Raw genomic sequence first — 18625 nt, forward strand, 5'->3', positions numbered from 1 at the left:
GAATGAGTGCGAAGTCAATTTAAGGAGTCAGCACTCTTTTACTACACGGCGCCTCCACACCATTCGTACTCGAAATAGTTTTATCCATCACTATGTCCATAAAGCAATGATGTAATATTGTTTTTCTCTTAATTATATATTTTTGTCTTTTTAATTAGTTCTTCTTAGCCATGTATTTTTTGTAGTATATATTTTATTGTAAATCAAACGTAATTCAGCCTGTGGCTGCAAGGTTCTTGATAATAAACTATCTATCTATCTATCTATCTATCTACAGCCCTCTGGTCTACACGGAATGATGCTCAAAAACATGTTTTAGTAAAAAACGTTAAGGGCACAGGAAGAAAATGGGCTCTGATAAATATCTTTTTTCCCCTTTAGTGATCAAGTTCCTTTAACGTTTTAACTATCAGTTGCTTTGTTTGCCGTTTTTCACATTTTTCACATTTACGCCATAGGAACTCGTTTACAGGCTATCAACCCTGTACCTCTATAAGGAGGCATCTTCACAGGCTACCCACTCCTGGTGAATGATGAAAAGCCCTAGAAAATTAATCCTCTTTTTCACTCAATAAATTAAGACAATACCACAATAAATATTTCTTTATTCAAAATCGACGACATAATTAAATATTTTCTGTGATTCTATATTTACCATTCTTTTAATATAAACATCGTGTCTTTCTAATTGACCACGTAAAAATAAAATTCAACTGGTGAATTGACTCAACATCTTTTAGACTTCAAGATTTCTTTCCTCAAAGTGCCGAGATAAGATTCCAACTGAACTTCAGAGAAACGCATATAAAATCTGCTCCATCTGTATTTCAGCATAGAATATGACGGTATCAGAAATTCGTTATCGTGAAGTACACTTTATGTCGCCTTAAGGCTATCTTAATAAAAGCGATTCTCAACTGTCCCAAAACATCAGCAATGAGTTAAATTAACTTCGCTCGGTGACTGGCTTGAAATAATTGCGATCGTTGATCTACCGATCAGACCAAATAACATCCAGGTCTTTTCCCCTTCGTCTGGCAACGCGCTTCCGTAGGTTTAAAATGACCGCTGGCTGATGTATTCCTGAGTTGAGGCATTCATGTTAGCACGTTCAATTGAAAACCGCTTTTAGTTATATTTCAAAAACACACAAAACAAATCATGCGATTCTAGGGCATGGTATCTTGCATATATCACTGAAAATAGTAACATTGGATAAAAAGCGAAAAATTGGTATCAAATTTGTAGTCAGCTAAGATCTCATCCTTTGAAATGAAGAATGATCCCCAATTTCAAATCTCGCAAAAAGGTAAGATCTTTCTCTACTGTAAAATAGAGCTTGAAATCTTCACGTGACGAACCAACAATGAGTCAACTCGATAAAAACGTTTCATCTGCCAAATTTTGCCAAAGCTTGATGAGTAAAGCCTACTTTAAATTCGGCGGTAAAATTAAGTTTCTTGATCGTAAAAGACTATGTATAACCAATGATTTTCTTCGCAAATGTAATTTCTGTGTGCAAAATTCAAATTTCAAATCAAAATAGAAAATATATTTCTTGAAAACCACAAATTTGGGAACGATCCTTTGAGAACTTGAATGCACAAGTGCTTGCATCTAGCTTAAATTACTACTAATAATTTTTTGATTCTTTGAATCTAAAGCCTGAATTGTCTCTTTTACGCTCTGACAAGCCTGATTTTCTTTGTCCTGGTTGTCGATAAGTTCTCCGCAGGATTTCTCTTTGAGTTCACCCTGGTGAATTATTTCAGAGGAAAACACTTCACGTTTCTGCTTGTTGTGAAAGGGACTCCAGTCGCGAGGAAGAGAAGACGAACCCGAATATTCCGCAACTTTTTCCTTGAACTGAATAGTATAACCGACTTCACGAACGGAACCCGACCAAACAGGCTGGGTTACATCCGAAACCGACCGACGACGCATAGTAGGCTTCTCGGACGCACGAAACACCTTCGACATCGATTTGTGCCGACGGAGCGAGTTAGTTTGATTTTCACTGTCTCCATCGTCTTTTTGAATGTCCTGGTCAGACCGTCCCATGATAGCTTCGAAAATTTGCGTTCTCTGGCGAACGTTTGCATATTCCCAGTCAACAGGCTGCTCCTTCTCCAATTCGAGGTTTTCTTTTTCTACAACCAAGTTCTCCTGGGCTTTGGTGAGAGCCTTGTCAACAGCCGTGTCACTCAGGACTTCCATTTTCTCTTCGCTACCTGCATCCGCCGCACCATCTTCCGTAGTTTCGTCTGAGCAGGAACGAGGGACTATAACAACTTTCGGCGATTGCTCGCTACACTTCGCATCCTCTTCTTTAGAAGATTGCCTTTTGATCTTGTCCTCATCGTGTGCCACACGAATGATTCCTTCTAAATGCTGAGTCTGTTGCCTAACTTTCACAACGCTTGAAGTATCCACGCCCAATTCGTTTGGCTCCTTTTCTTGTAACTGATCTTCGTCACCGTCGTACTCAACCTTCAGATCACTTCCTTGGAAACCTTCTCCTCCACTGGTTTCAACCGTCGCAATCTCGTTGCCCGACAACTCCTGCTCTTGCTCTTCTTTGGGTTCCACCACTGGAATATGGAGTTTTTCCTCAATGCGCTGTTTTTGTCGCTTTACCAAACCAGCCGCAGTTTTGTTGTTCTGTTCATCTTCGTCCCACTGATCACTCGTGTGATCACCAGGCTCCTCGATTTGATACCGCAGCTGATCTTCACTTTCAACTAATTGACTCTCAAGAGCAACGTCACCATCTCTCACTTCTTTCTCGACACCTTTGTCCAACTGTTGATCAAGAGGTTGTATTTTCCCCTCGATCAAAAGCGTATGGCGCTTGACTAAACCTTTCTTAGGAATGTTCTCCGTGTCCTGTTCACTCCTTTTGTCTTCTGTAGCCTCGAACATGTCGGATAATTTTCTTCCTTCAACTGCTGGTTCCACACCGATAGTTGCATCGTGTGCAACTCCCAGATCTGGCTGATCTCGATCTTTGTCCACGTCACCTTCCCATTGCGACACTTCCTTGTCTTTGGTGATTTCACTTTCTCTTCCGGGTTCTTTCACGCCTTCTTGACCGCAGCTCTTTGCTCCAATGGCTGACGCTATCCCTTCTATCCACAGGAGTATGTCGGTTCACCAGGCCCTTAGCGGGTATATCTGTTGTAACCCTCACTCACTCCGTGTATCTTTACCTCTCCCTTTGATTGATCCTTCCGAAATTTGCTGCTTTTACTGGGCTAATCTGATCTGTTGACTCGACGCTCGGACTCAAAGTACTCCCGATGCACGTCCTCTTCCGGTGATGTATCACAAACCTCACTTTTTATCAACTCTTTTCCATTTCTCTGTCGTCTGAGCCTGCACTTTCCTTTGCCTCTTGAGAATCGCGGTTTTCCTTCTCGGACCTCGTGAATCGGGTTGCTGCAGTTTCCCCTCAATCAGAAGATGTGTGCCGTTTCACAAGACCATCTCTGCAACACATTTTCGACATCTTCTACCCCCATCCGTGTCCCTGAACTGATGTGTCAAGCTTACATGTCGTGATTTTCGGAGTCCACTCTTGAAAGCGACAAGTTGCCCTGGGCTCGGTAGATGTTCCTGTAACACTGTAACTTTTACCCAGCAGTTTCTGTTTTTGTCTTTCACTTGTGTTTGACTCTCAAACGATGCCCGTATCACTGATTTCCTCAGATGGTGCATCATCGAAACACACGAGCTGTGTCGGTGCTAGCGTCCCAAAGGTTCGTTTTCGACACTATGTCAGTGCCTCTTTCATTTGTTCCCCCTGATCCTGAACACACACTCTTAGCTCTTGTTCTTTCTTTGAGGCTGGAAATTCTCCCGAGCAGACACGGTCTTTTTCATATCCTCGTAAACCTTCTGAACAAGTTGCCTCTACGTTAACCCCATGGACGGCCGCCTGCACTCCTCACCGATTCTTGAAATTGCAATGAAGACGAATCATTGTTCCGCAACTGAGACTCCTTCCATTTCGTTTCCTTTTCATGATTAACACTTTTTGCTTCCTCACTTCCGCCACGCTGGAGTCAACGCTCGTCTCGTTTAAAACCTCCTCTCGATGTTTCAATTCACAACCCCTCTTTGATGTTTGTCGGGGAACTACACCGTGTTCAGGTTCTTCTCGCTTTGGATAGTCTTGCTCCTCTGCATCTTCTGTGATTTTATCCACTTTCTTCTACTGGCCTTTAAAGTTCAACCAGCGGATTGCTTCTTGCGCCGCAGACGCCGGCATCATTCAAACCAAACGTCAACAGATGGCACAAAATGGGACGCCTTCTTCAAATTTTCTCGAATGGCGTTTCACAAAACCGCTTTCAACTACACCATCTAACATCCCTTGGCAAGCTTCCGTTTGGGGTGTTGTCCCAGAGAACTAAGCTCTCCACTGCATTCCTTATTCTTACTTCTTCTTCAAGTTGAGAATTTCCCTCTTTTTACGCTCGAAGCCTTTTAAATTCTCCGTCGCTGGCGGACTTAGCTGTTCGCGTCAATTCTGAAGAAGTTTTGCAATTTATGGGACCACGCTCTCGTAAGGAGACGATCTACGAAATTTTCCTGTAGATAGACTCGCTCTGTCTGACTCCTGTCCCTTGTGGTCACCATTTGATAAAGAAGGTACTGAACTTTACTCGCTTGTAACGAACTCTTCTGAACAATTTCCGAAACGTTCAAACTTCCTCGTACGCAAAGAATTTGTCCCCGTAGGTTCTTCCTTCCCCGGAATCAACCATCAATTTGAGCCCAAGGCGGTTGATGGACTAGGCGCGGGCACAATATCCACCTTGCTAACCCTCCTGCGTGGCGCGCCTTCGGCGGACGTTTAAAACATTATAAGCATTCCACCATAGTAGCCTCAGAGGCACGCCAGGCTATTTGCTCGAAAGGTAATGCCTCCCTCCCTCTTTTAAGTTTGAAATCGGCTTTCACAATTCCTCTGCAAAAAATTGTTCTGAGTGACCGTACCTTCTTGTTGGACAGCAACATTCGGCTTGTTCCTCCCTTTTTTCCGTTTCTGTACAGCTCCTACAGCACTCTTGGACAGCTCCTCTGCATCGATGAGAATGAATCATGTCTGAAAATTTTGTTGTAGCGATGTTTGCTGAGGGAGAAAAAAATATTGCACATTTAATATTTAATATGTATCTACAGTCGTGATATCAAGTCCATCATATCTGCCACAAAAGACCATGACGACTTATAATAGAAGGCAATACTACCATTCGGAGCCACCTTTCTTTTACAAAGGAGCCAAAAAGGCAGTGCTATCATTCCTATCGTTTGATTAAACACGAAATTTCGCAGAACTAACATAAAAAGAAAGTTATGGGTAGCGGAAAGGACAATTAATACTGAGAGACTGGGCGGTGAAAGAGTACAGGAAAAGGTTAAAATGAAAGTTTGAAAGCCTCTTAAAGCCTCCGCATAGCAAAAATAATTTTCACTACCCTGTCTAACTGCGCAGAGGAGGAGTTACCTCGAATTTAAAAATTCCCTCGTAAGTGGGATAAGCTGCTTCCCAAATCCCGCATTCGGTTGAACAACATATTCTTCGCGCCTGTTGACGTACTATAGTGTCACCTGAAAGACCAACCATATTCTTTTCATAGCCGTAAGCGCTAACCTGAGAAACAAAAATACAGACAGCTGAAATCAATATTACGTCGGACGGTCGGCTGGTCGTGGTCGTGACACTCGGTCTCCTCCCGAAGTAGATTGTCGGTAGCTCGGTCAAACGATGTGGTTGGTTGATTAATGACTCAGTGTCAAGTTAGTGTCCGCTCTACCTGTCTGTCAGTCTGTCTGTCTGCCCGTCTAATCAACCAGTCTGTTTCAGTATGTCCGTCAGCATTCCAATCACAGTCAGTCAGCCCAACCATTCAGTCAGTCAATCAGTCTGTCCGTCATTCATTCAATCACTTAGTCATGCCAATCATTCACTAAGTCATGTCACTCAGTCTGTCAGTTATTCAGTTAGTCATTTAGTCAGTCAGCCAATCAGTCAGTTAGATAGTCAGTCTGTCCGCCAGTCAATCAATCAGTTCTGTCCTGTAAGTCAGTCAGTGGGTCACTCAATCAGCCAATCATTTAGTCAGACAGTTAGTCCGTCCATTCAGGGTCGGTGGGTCAGGTCCGTCCGTCTGGCTGTCACTCGCTCGAACCAGTAAGGTCAGTCTGTCATTCGATAACAGCGTCGACCAATCATTCATAAATAAAGCAGGAAAGTAGAGACCGCCGAAGCCTCGACGGAAAAGAAAAAATAAAGGAATAGTAAACATGCCAAAAGTCTATCTTGTTTTTAAATTGCAAGACATTCCCGCTTGAATACAAAGAGACAAACCTCGGACTTAACTCAGCATTCGATACAACAATCTTTACAAAAAAAATGAGCTTACGGTTGATGCGGTGATCTGCTTATTCCCATTCTACAATGCACAAGTAACTTTCGAACCTGCATTTCTGAAACCAAGCATGAAACGAACGAAAAGAAAGAAAAAAATCAATTACATGTCAGGAGCACATTTTCCGCGTTTTGACTAAAAATGGTGTTTGATGCGCCTCGAAAAAAAAACCAATTTGTCCTTTTTCCACGCCTAGTGCAAACTTCATAATCTTTATATTTTAAACTTAAGGCTACAATCTACCACACTGCTTAATGTATCGCGCCGCTCTCTGATACTAGGTACACGTTTTTCCCACGCTTACGCACACTGTGTTGATGGCAGTACTTGACCAAGAATCCCGTTAACGTTTTTACTTGAAATATGTCTTTTTCCAGTGCGTATGCTCGGCTGCTCTAACTGGACCAAGTTAATTCTCCTTACTATGCTGCCATACAATCCTTATTGTAGCAGTTCGGGGAATTGTAGTAATTGGATGCAACCACTAATCTTTCATTTAATATTTTCCTTTATTCTCATCACTTGTCTGCTTTGTATTGTATTGATACCGTAAGTAGAAATCTAGATGTCTTGGCACCATCATGGGAGCTCTAGGGTTCACATCACCCCGCAGGAGGTCAGTTTGTAAAACAGGGTCCACTGCGAATCATTACGTACTTGGTCCATCTGTATGAACTTGTAAGTGTAATTCCCAAATGCTGAAGTTAATTCGGTGTTGTCCCGTCCAAATCGTAAACTCTGAAATGATGAGAAAAAGAGAGAAAAATCAATAACAAAAAAAAGTAACGGAGAGGAGTCCCTCAACTTCACTTCTTATTTAATTTCACTGCTGCAGCAAATTCATTACAAAATGTACGCGGTTTCCTCAATATAAACCTGGTAAGGTGAGGAACAATTTTTGTTCATCTCATCTATTCATTTATTTATCAAGGTTTTCAATAATTTTTTTCCATGGTCGCAGTGTCAAGTTTTTCAGTAGATTGTTTATCGTTTTTCCTCTTTGACATTCCTGTAATTGATGAGAATAACTAATCGTTCTCACAGAGTTGCAGAGACAACATTTACATCATACTGATTAAGAGTGCATTCAGCAAATGGACAGACTTACCACTGGTGACACACACCTGATGTTAATGATAATGGAATGTCCCACGGAAAAAAGTTAATCAATCTCTCCTTGTGATGTTCAAGACTATTTGGCGCTCTAGGTTCTCAATTTCTGCATAACTCCGAAAAGCGCACCTCACATCTATTTTCAACGAGTTATCTCATTACCAACAAAACCATCGTACCCCACAACGAGTGCATGGTTCCGTTCCGCGTTTGTCATTTCTCACACTAACACCCACGGGTCACCTCTATGAAAATTTGTAGTGTTTTTTTATCAATTCATTGTAATTTTTGCCTTGGAACTTCATCAACAATTATATTGCACTGTGGCTTTATTTGCAGGGTAAAATGCTGCGTCATGAACCTTTGTACTCCAAAGATTGAGAGGCTGGCTAAATTTCTCCTCCTAATTAGAATGCACAAGTCAAAATAAACAGATGAAATATAAAAAGAGAATATACAGCTCTGTTTCCATAACATTCATAAAAGCCTCAGAAATAGGCAAAGAACATGTTGTGATTATCAGTTGGGAGAGGTGCAAGGGAGCTGGAAAGAGGAATCCTAGCCCCCCTCGGCCTCCCCCCTTTTTTTTCCCCTCCCCCCCCCAAAAAAAAAAAAAACCCCCAAAACACAAACAAAACAAATCTTAAGAAAACGGCTCAATCCTCCCTTTGTTCGGAAAAAGAAAGTATCACTAGGGTGGTATAAACATTTCACAGGCTGCATCTCCAGTCTCATGATCCTTTTCATAAATGTTTCAAACCAGGATTGACAATTGGCAAACATAACCTCCTTGTGCCTTGTCTGTCCAAGTCGTTGGTAGATTTATTGGGCCGTAACTAAAGATTGCAAAGAGGTTTTGCATGTGCCAACAAGATCCAGATAAGCAAATGCTGATTTTGGAAGGCAATTCAAGAAACGACATGCCCTCGGTTTGGGGTAAGAAAATCAGACCTTTGCCTTGCATTTCAAAATGATACACCCCCTTCAAATTACTTACCCATTTTCTTTAAGTTTCTTCCAAGTTTGAAGCATTCCACTCCAGAGCCCTACACAAAAAGAAAGGTGTTATGGTGACAGATATCTTCACTTTCATCAATCACCAAAGAAATAAGGATCTGATATTTACTTACCAGGTAAACATGCTCAAATATTTTGGCTGCAGGAGTCCATTTGTCCTAAAATGGTTATCATTTCTTCATCAATAAAAGATCTGTATTCCTTGAGTTCCATTTGTGTTTCCTCTTCAAGTATATTCCTTATCTTTAAAGATTGAGACACAAATGAAGAAATACATCATCAACAAGAACCTTGACATACATAAATATCATAAACTGAAATAATAACTCAACAGCAATGACAAATGGGCCATGTTGTTCAAAATGTGGGTACTTCTCAACCCTTTAAGTCCCAGAAGTTAATTAACATGGAACTTCTTTTTATAATATCCATAAATAATCCAGTAAACAGATAATGAGAAAACTCTACCTTAAATATCACACAGAAGTTGTACTTTGATCTAACATCAATTTCATAACGTCAAATGTAATTTCTATGAAAATGTGTTGCTTCTTGAGTGGAAAATTACTAATCAGATATTTTTAGTCATATAGATTGTCATATCACAAAAATTGTGAACTACAGTACAAGCCAATCAACTTTCATCAAAATTATAATTATAGTCATGAAAATAAATTATTTAACCATTTAATTCCAAGACCTGATTGCTAATGATGGTTAATTCACCCTTTTAGCTGCTACATGTACACTTTCCTTGTGATTTAGTTATGAGAATTTGGTGAAAGGCCAAGACAACAACTTCTACCTGATTAGTTAAACATTCTCATTACCTATTTGCTGGATAATGTATGGATATTACTAATGGTGAGAAGTTACTTTTTAATCACTGCCTGGAAGCTGAAGAGTTGACCCCAAAAGGCCTCAAATTGAGACTGGCAACTTTTTTAACTTTCAAGTACAAAAGACAGTGTTTACTGAAAGAGTGTACTTGATCAAGACAGGGTACTTTGTCACAGGAAAAAACAAGTTGCTTCATAAGTTTTAATCAAATAGTTGCACAATTGGTACTCAAAGATAAGTGTACTTTTCTTAACCACACAGCACTTCATATGAGCACTTGTCACTACACATACTTTGTCAAAAGTGACCTCTCATTCTCTCATCTATAAAATAAGCAGAAGGGAAGGGAGGCACTTGAAGAAAATTTTGGCAGATAGAGCAACATTTTTATTTCAGGAATCAAAGTTGTTGGTTCCCTCTGTACCTTCTACAAGTGATTTCCTCAAGGTCCACTCTTGTCATAACCTTTAATGATAAAAAGAATAATAGTGAGATAACTGAAGACCAGTATTTTCACCCTTTAACTCCAAGATCTCATTCGTAATCCTCCTTACTGTCTGCCAGCAGTTCTTGTAATGTTTGTTTGGAGAATTTGGTATTGGATCAACTTATATTCCCTTAATTTATATTTTCTTTATTCTCATCACTTGTCTGCTTGATATTGTATTAATATTATGAGGAGAAATTCTGTCTTGGTTCCTTGTGGGAGTTAAAGAGTTAACAGAAACAGGCAAATTTTATAAAAAACAGAACACATATTAAATATGTTGTGTGTGACAGTACCAACCTCCTTCAGCTTGTGGCGAATAAGTTTCATACAAGTTCCTTTTCTGTGCTGCAATTTTAATACAAAATTATTAGACTATTCAAAATGTGCCTTTATGACACCACAACATGTCACAAATATATTGAACTACTGTACATACGTTGTGCCAATTGGTGAATCTGGACGTTTTGGATTCAAGTTCATCCATTTGCTGCCTATAACACAAGATTAGAATAAGTATGTACGGTATAAATCAACTTCCTTTTTTTTTTTCTTTTTCAGAAAATATACTGCTTTTAAGTTGTTTTTCTCTTGATATGGAATGGGATTTTAGGGTGTAGAGTGAGTAAGATAAAATAATTATGGAAAGTGTGTCATGCTGGAGAAGAAAACAAACATTTTTGCAGTCTAGACTCAAATAAGAATCATACTTTTGCTTTCCCTTTACCCTGACAGGATGCTACAAAAACAAATTAATTGCAAAAGGAAGTTGGAAAACAATAAAGAGAGACTTTTGAGTCAGCATTGTAGAGCCTAAAACAATGTCACAACAGCCTAAGAGAAGAGCAAAATGTCTCCCAGGCCAATTACAGATATAAATTAAAATGCATTTTAAACTGCCTCCAGTAACACTGCCTAGCTCAGTAACAAATGGCTATTTAGGTGGTCCCCCTAACATCAGTATGCATATACTCCTTGAAGTTCTCTATACATTCCCTGGGTAAATGACAAGGAGAATTTGTATACCAACCAGGAGCAATCATTTTTTTTTTTCTCATGACCTTAATGTTTAACTCAATAGTGACAATTTAAGGAGAAATTAATTGCCTGTCACTCTCATAGGTGAAAGAATTAGGCTTGTCACTAAAAGAAAAAGGATCTTTACCAGACTGGACTATCACATAGACATCATGTTTGACTTGGAAGAAGAAGCTAGGATCAATGTCAGTATCTGAGCAACTGGCACCTACCTACCCCTTCCCTTACCCAACAGTAACCCTAACTTGTTATCAAGAGACTGTTGCAGGGCTAGGGGAGGGGTAGATGGGCAGTTGCTGAGATGCTGACATTGATCCAAAAGCTAAACTCAGTCTAACTTCAAACTTACCATTCATTAATACACACTCTGTCTGATGATATCTTTCTGTAGTAATAATCAACCCAGGCACTGAGATGCACAGTTAGTGTAATAGTAATTGTGCTTCCTAGCATTGTCACTGCACTTGTGGATCCACTGCAGGGCTGTCCTGGAAAATTACAGAAAATAACATTTACTGAATACTGGTCTAAAACATAGGTAAAAGCTCATGAAGAAGAAGAGCTGGAGTATAATGAGTTGATCAATGAAAAGCTTCATCATTTCCCCACACAACCCCCTGGCATTTGAACTTTTGAAGATTGGTTTATTCAAATTCCCACCCCGTCAGGCAAGAATTGTGTTCAAATGCTGCACCCAGCTTTTTTTGTAAAAGGCAAAATCAGCGATGGTGACTTTTCTACACATTGACCAAACTTTAAACCTAGACCTTCTGGACTATTTCTTTCTGAGCCATTTGCTTGCAAAACTGAATTAATCACCTTCACACCTCCATAATTACATATATAACAATTGTATTCTGCAACAAAGACTTGACACTTCCAGTTCAATTCCCCACCCCAGCCAGGCAAGGTTCAAATTACCCACCCCCTAGGTGCGGATGATGGTCCAACTGCCATGGTTTGCCCATAAGCTGGGGGGGGGAAGGTGAATCTTTGACTTAATCCACCTATAACTACACTGTAGTTATAAGTTGCTTTCAGAAGAGAAATGTGTTCTACACTATTATATGATAAGCTAAATTATACATGCATTTTGATGGTTCTTACTTATGATCTGTTGAAGAACAGACATATAGATGACATTACCATTACCAACATGACAAATTTACCAACTTACCACATGGTTTGCACAGAAATGGGCTTGAAAATGAATGTCTTCTCTGCTGATGTCATTTTAAACCCACTAACAAATTGAAACCAAAAGTATGTCAATTTAGTCTTAAAATTACATGTACATGGCTATTAATATTTTAAAACATGTACACTGTTTATACCAAATGTTCTCCTACAGCAGATGTAAGGGCAAAACACAGCCATACTACCCCTTACAAAGAGTTTCTTTTATAAGAGCATGAAACTTGTACTCTTAGGTTTCTAAGTCAAAAGACAACATGTGAGGGCATGGGCATGCAAGTGTACTCTTTTAGCAGTTAACCAGGTCAAGCCTACCCTTAAATCTTTGCAGTTATTGAAAATTTGAATATATTGGAAGCAATAGACTGAAATAAACACAATGATGGCAAACCCGAAGTAAATCAAGCCTGCTTTGATAAAATTTTGACTTAAAAGAAAGTGCCCATCATATGTGCAACAATAGTTAATATTCCTTTTGATACCAGAAGAGATATATGTGGTGTAATAAAGTAATAAATAATTTTGGAAACATTTAGCCCTATGGAATGATAAGGACTTCGATTATTTTATAGTTTGACTGCCATGTAGAGAAAGAAAAAAGAATGGGCAACAGTAATTGCTGCTTGAATGCTTCTTCCACTTACCCATCACCATCTAACTTTATGACTGTATCTCTGTAGAGAGGAACAACCAAACCAATGGTGGCACTATGAAAAACAAATTAGATACTTTACGTAACCATTTAACTCCTAGAAGTGATTAAAATGTAACTTCTCCTTACAATATCCATACATAATTAAGCAAACAGGTAAAGAGAATACTCAAACTTAGACAAGTAGGAGTTGTTATCTTGATCTCCATGTATCATCAAATTCTTGTAACTGATTTACAAAGGAATGAGTAGAAGCTGGAGGGGAGAATTTACAACCACATCTTCACAGTTAAAGGGTTATTACCATAGTGAATTTAGTACACTTTCAATCAGAGCAGGGATATGTGAACTGCTGCAATTAATCAAAAGGGCAGTAACATGTATTTTCATAAAAGCTTTAAAAAGGTTTTTCATGTCCCAGCTGGACATAAATGCAAATTTTTCTTGTAATGCAGCATTTCCTCTTAAGCAATAACATAGCAGGTGTACCATTTAGACAAATCAGATCCTTTGACACTTTCAGTAAGTAATGCCTTTATATGGGCCCAAGTGGCCCATGGGGCTGGTGCTTAACTCCAGTTTTCTTAGCATGAAGCAGCTAGGAGTATTGCTACTCCCCCCTGGATGGATGCTCGTCCATGCAGGGTTACCCCCAGCACATTTGCTGGTACCCATTTGTACACCTGGGTGAGAGTAAAGTGTCTTGCCAAAGAACACAACACAATGACCCTGGCCAGGGCTTGAACCCGGACCACCCGATCCGAGTCTAGCGCACTAATTGTGAGGCCCACCGTGCCTCTTACAGCATAGTAAGTACTCAACTATTTCTACTAAGGAGGGGAGAGGAGGCAGTGCTTTTCTCTGACTTTCTTTCAATTCTACCTTATCCAAAATCAGAGAACCTCATGGCTCCAACTGACTGATACAAAACCAAGTCAAACCAGAAGCCAACCTCTAAATGTACCTCTGCCTTCTTCCGTGAAGTCTTTCAAGTGGAACGAAGAGTTCAATTTCCCACGATTTTATTTTTATGCTAAATGATGCATGTCACAAGGAATAAGTTGAGGGCATGAACAAAAACGGCACTTTTGGCTGCATGCAATTTGAGTTATGAATGTATGTGAGGAGTCTGGAGAGCATGAGAAAAGTGTTAGAGGTACTTGAGGCACAGCTAAGAGCAACTCTAGCTTTTTCAGTGCTGTCCAAACTTCCCATGTAAGTAGAAATAAGAGAGATAGTAAGTTTTGAGCTTGGTAAAAAAATAGAGAAAGATGTTTTTGTCTGTCATGATTGTGGGACATAGAAAAAAATCTGAGTCCCCATGAGGAATCTATCTACAAAAAAACCTGCTATTGACATTGCTGATGCTAGCAGTATGCAGGACATATGTCACATGAACTTCATAATAGCCCTTGCTCACTGTGGAGTCTCTGAGGCTCAGTGGTAGAGCATCGGAGCACGGAATGTAAAGATCTGAGGTTTGATTCTTCATGAGGACTCTGAATCTTTTCTTTGTCCCACACTTGTGACCAGACGAAAACATCTTTATCTATTCCCAAGTAAGATTTGAAACCTCAAAGCATTCATGCACATCGAGATAAACAGCATACTGGCTCATTAACAATTAGGCAGGACCTAAGTGCATCGTGTTTTACTTATATTTACTTGTCAGTCCAATCCACTCCCACGATAATACTCTGCTCTTCTTCATCTGGACCAAATGCCGACACAATTGTTAAATAGCGAATTCTGTTTGGATACTGGCACTCCAGTTTGATAACCTGGTCACAGAAATAAAAACAAAAATATCGAACAACTTAACTTTACTGTAACTGAGAATATAAAGAAAGATCTTCTTGTCATTAGCGAAGCATAATTTATAATTTTCCATCTAAGCATGATTACTCAAGTTACATTTGTACCAGTATTGTATTTTGTAAAAATAATTTTACTTTTTTGTGAGATCTCAACAGTGATTATTATTTAATTGTGCTGGATATATTCCTAGCTAGTTCCTTCATTCTTGTGATTTGAGAGAGAAAATTTCCTTAAACCCTAACATCATTATGCATATTCTCCATACTGTTCTCTGTACATTTCCAATGTTCTAACAAGGAGAATTTGTATAACCATCAAGAGCTTCATTAGAAGCTGATCATTTTCTTTATTCTTGTAACTTAACCCTTTAACTCCCAAGATCTGCTTGTTAATTCTCTCCTCTTGCTGCTACACAATTCCTTGTGAATTAGCCACGAGAATTCGGTGTAAGATCAAGATAAAAACTTCTTCCTGATAAGTTTTAGTATTCTCATTGACTGTTTTCTAGAAAAGGAATGGCTATTATAGGGAAAGTACATGTTAGTCACTTCTGGTAGTTAAAGGGCTTAAGATTTTACTAAGGGTTAAAATCGTAAGAAGAAATTAGAGGTGCTCAAAAGTTAAAAAGTGTACGAGCAAGTCAATCAAAATTTTAGTCTTACAAGTCTAAGCACATCTTCATCCCGCAGTAAGTTCACCATGGCTTGCAGATGCAATTGCATCTCTCCTACAGTGGAAATACATTTTAATTTGATCAGTGCTGCCCTGGTTGTGATTTAAATAAATGAATTATTAACAAAACATCAAAATATACATTGAAATATGGAAACATTGCTGTCTAATAAAAAAATGCTCATAAATTTCTGATTGGTTTTTGAATCAATCTTTCAAACAATGCACTGATATTTTAGTAAAATAAACATCATTTTGCATTGACCAGATTGTTTGCCATTCATTTCTAACAAATTTAGATCTGAGAATTTGGTGTTAAATCACACAACATTCTCTACGAATAATTCCTTTCCCTTCTCATCACTTTTCTGCTTGAAACGTATTGATTTTAAAAGGGAAAGTTACTTTTGGTTGTTCCTAGGGGACACATGATTTATTTTTCAGAATTTCAGTTCAAGACAAAACTCACCTCCGTGCTTTGTGGCCCGGCGAGCAAAGTCTCCATCAGGAAGGGCATATGCTGCTCCTTTAGATGCAAAGAATCCTTCAAAGCTTGACCTGAAAAAAATTTTTAAGGTGAATGACTTTATAAGCTAATTAACAAAGTCACTTGAAAAGGCTCAGCCTTGAAAAACCTTGGCTTCATGAGGGCTCTCCAAACTCTCCATATCTCAATGAATGCACAGGTAATTCACAAACATATTGTTTTATGACATTTTCAACCCCATATTATTTTACTTTCAACCAAAATTTCCTCTGCGATGCTTCAATGCAAACAAATGACAATGACCAGCAGGACTAACCAAAACCTATTTTACATTATAGACACACATCATTAGCCTCAAAAGAAAATTGGTAGCATGCCCATGTAAGTGAATTTGAATACACAAATGTACTAATGACCTATTGTAAGACTAACTTTTCATATTTCCAACTGTTAAGCTGTGTCTCATGTAAAGTAAAGCAAAATAAATTACATGCTAATCTGTTGGGTATTAATAACTTCTGACCATGAGAGCGAAGTATTATGAATGCTTCATGGCATAAGGATTATGAATGCTACAGTAGCCACAATATCTGTTATTCATAACAGAAGATAATTACATGCATCAGCCCTCAGCTGTGGATCCAAAGTCAACACAATAGTCTGAAATAATGCTACAGAAACATCATGAAAACTCAACAGGTGCCTCGGTCAATGTTGGAGCCATGCAGGCAACAAGGTGTTTCGTAGAAAGCCTAGCACACTTCTGCTTTACAGAAAACATATCAACAGTTGAAAAGTAGCAAACTATTGAAAGATATCTGAACTAAACGATTACAGAAAATGATCAAATGAATAGAAACCCTCTAATAGGAAAATGCATCTAAATAAGTATTACCAACTGAGAACAGGGAAATAAATTACTTGTAATTAAAAGCGTTTAGTACAGGCTTTGGCACCTATCATAATAGAGAGGATTAAAATAAAAAAAAAGGTGTTAATGTGTAGACTGATTTGATTCTGACATACAGTACAAACAGTTTCTTTTTTATGCCCAACACAAATTATAGTTTTAACTGCTCACAAAATACAATTTTGACATAGAGGTGATTAATAAAATATTGGTTCTTTCACTGTGAAAGCCTGTTGGAGAGTGGTATGGAAGTTTCTCAAATTAACACAGGGTCCCATACTGTTCTAAGAAAAACAATGTAAATAAGGCCACATTTTGTAACCAGTTTTTGACCTAAGGAACTAATTTTTACCCAATATCAAGTAGCTGAAAAGTTGTCCACGAAAACCTAAAACCAAAGGCTTAAGTGCTTCCTCGAAATGACAACAATTTCCCTTGTGGTTTACAAGTCAATTACATCCCAAGAAGCTAAGAAACATGTCTGAAATAATTGCAGAGTTTAGAACTATGCATAATTACAGTGATTGCTCAAGGAAAAAATATTTAATTTTACCAACTGTTGCACTCAACAAATTCGAACATTTTTATGGGTATCGCACAACCTAACATGACCAACTTGGAAAAATTTTGGGGGTATCAACATGCTTTTAGGTACAAGAAATATCAAAGTTGTTAAAATCTAGACACCGGTACCTAAATGACAACTTACATTCGCTATTTTTGGCAAGTGCAACTATTTTGGCTCCGTACCAAGACACTAAGAACTTTATCTGACCATAGATCTCTCAACACCTTTGCGGTCCGTTAATGCAAGAACATCTGCGAATTCTTACAATATTTTCATTGACTTTCCAACGCTCAAACAAATTTGAAGCAGTGACTTTATCAGCGTAAACAAACAGAGGTTCAAACTGCTTCTCTACCACGATAAATAAGGTTCGAAAGGCAAATCTGAGAGAATTATTGATCAAACTTATTTCAAATGTCAAATTCGCAGTCAATCATCATGCGGCATTTAACAGAAGCAAGATCGCGAGCGAAATTAAGTTCGAAACCTTTTAACTTATCTCTCAATTTTATTGCACCCAGTTGCCTGGCTTTAAGTAAGTTAATTATCACGCTTTCATAGCCTCGAGGTGGAAAATGAAGTTATTTCCTTGTAACGGGCTGCCCTATGAGATACATGCAGCCTCTAACACCTTGACCGATAATTGAAAAGATGTGCCGTTGACTGTTTTAACGGCAAACATTGATTCACATTAAAACCAAGGCAAAACTTACGCTCTAGACCTATTCAGTGAGCTATCCTCTTGATCTTCGTCAACATCCTAAGAGTGTATCAATCAAATAAAAACATCGACACGACGATCAAACATCATCGTAAAAGTTGAGAAAACACTAAAGGCGCACGTCCACTAAATGTTACCGATTCTTCCGTGGCCAAACTCGTGCTGTCTGAAGTTGACGGAGACCTTAACACAGTCACCAAGGACATTATGCATCAAGAATACCACATCGAAAACTATAACATCAGCAACCTCTAACATCAATGATTAAATTTGCGACGAGATTTCGCACGTCAGGTCATTCCCGTTAAGGCGAAATAAAAGAAAATAAAACTTGTGGTTGCGCTTGCGCATCAGTAATGTTGACAAGCATCTCGCAAGGCATTCGCGTTGCAAGCGCAATATTCAACGTATTTTAGAGTAATTCATTCTCCCTTACCAGCGATTCAAATCATAAAAGGTCTCCGACGAAAAATCTAGGACTCGCATGATACGTTCCTCTCTACTTGCGCATTTGAATCGCCGGCGACAAAGTGACGACTGTGTACCGGCGAAGGATATAGTTGACTAACTTCATCACCGGAAGTCGTCTGCGTGACTTGGTATTGTCGGATTACATAATGCACGAGGGTGTTAGATTTCAGGTAGTAAAGAGCACTTAAACTGAATATGAA

At 38.9% G+C, this 18625-nt stretch overlaps 1 non-coding gene across 1 annotated transcript; it reads right to left on the bottom strand.

Moving 5' to 3' along the window:
• Window positions 1-608: 608 nt before the first annotated feature.
• Window positions 609-18257, bottom strand: LOC131780977 (uncharacterized). The gene is made up of 17 exons (XR_010716784.1): window positions 18092-18257; window positions 17947-17993; window positions 15738-15826; window positions 15259-15323; window positions 14444-14559; window positions 12771-12833; window positions 12110-12175; window positions 11282-11420; window positions 10325-10388; window positions 10195-10237; window positions 9832-9872; window positions 7546-7561; window positions 7095-7175; window positions 5513-5659; window positions 4291-4411; window positions 3349-3450; window positions 609-3128 (listed from the first exon to the last, which is right to left on the bottom strand). It is a non-coding gene; the product is annotated as an uncharacterized protein (transcript).
• Window positions 18258-18625: the final 368 nt, after the last annotated feature.

This window comes from Pocillopora verrucosa, chromosome 2 (genome assembly GCF_036669915.1).
Source record: "Pocillopora verrucosa isolate sample1 chromosome 2, ASM3666991v2, whole genome shotgun sequence".
In the NCBI taxonomy this organism is placed as follows: Eukaryota; Metazoa; Cnidaria; class Anthozoa; order Scleractinia; family Pocilloporidae; genus Pocillopora; species Pocillopora verrucosa.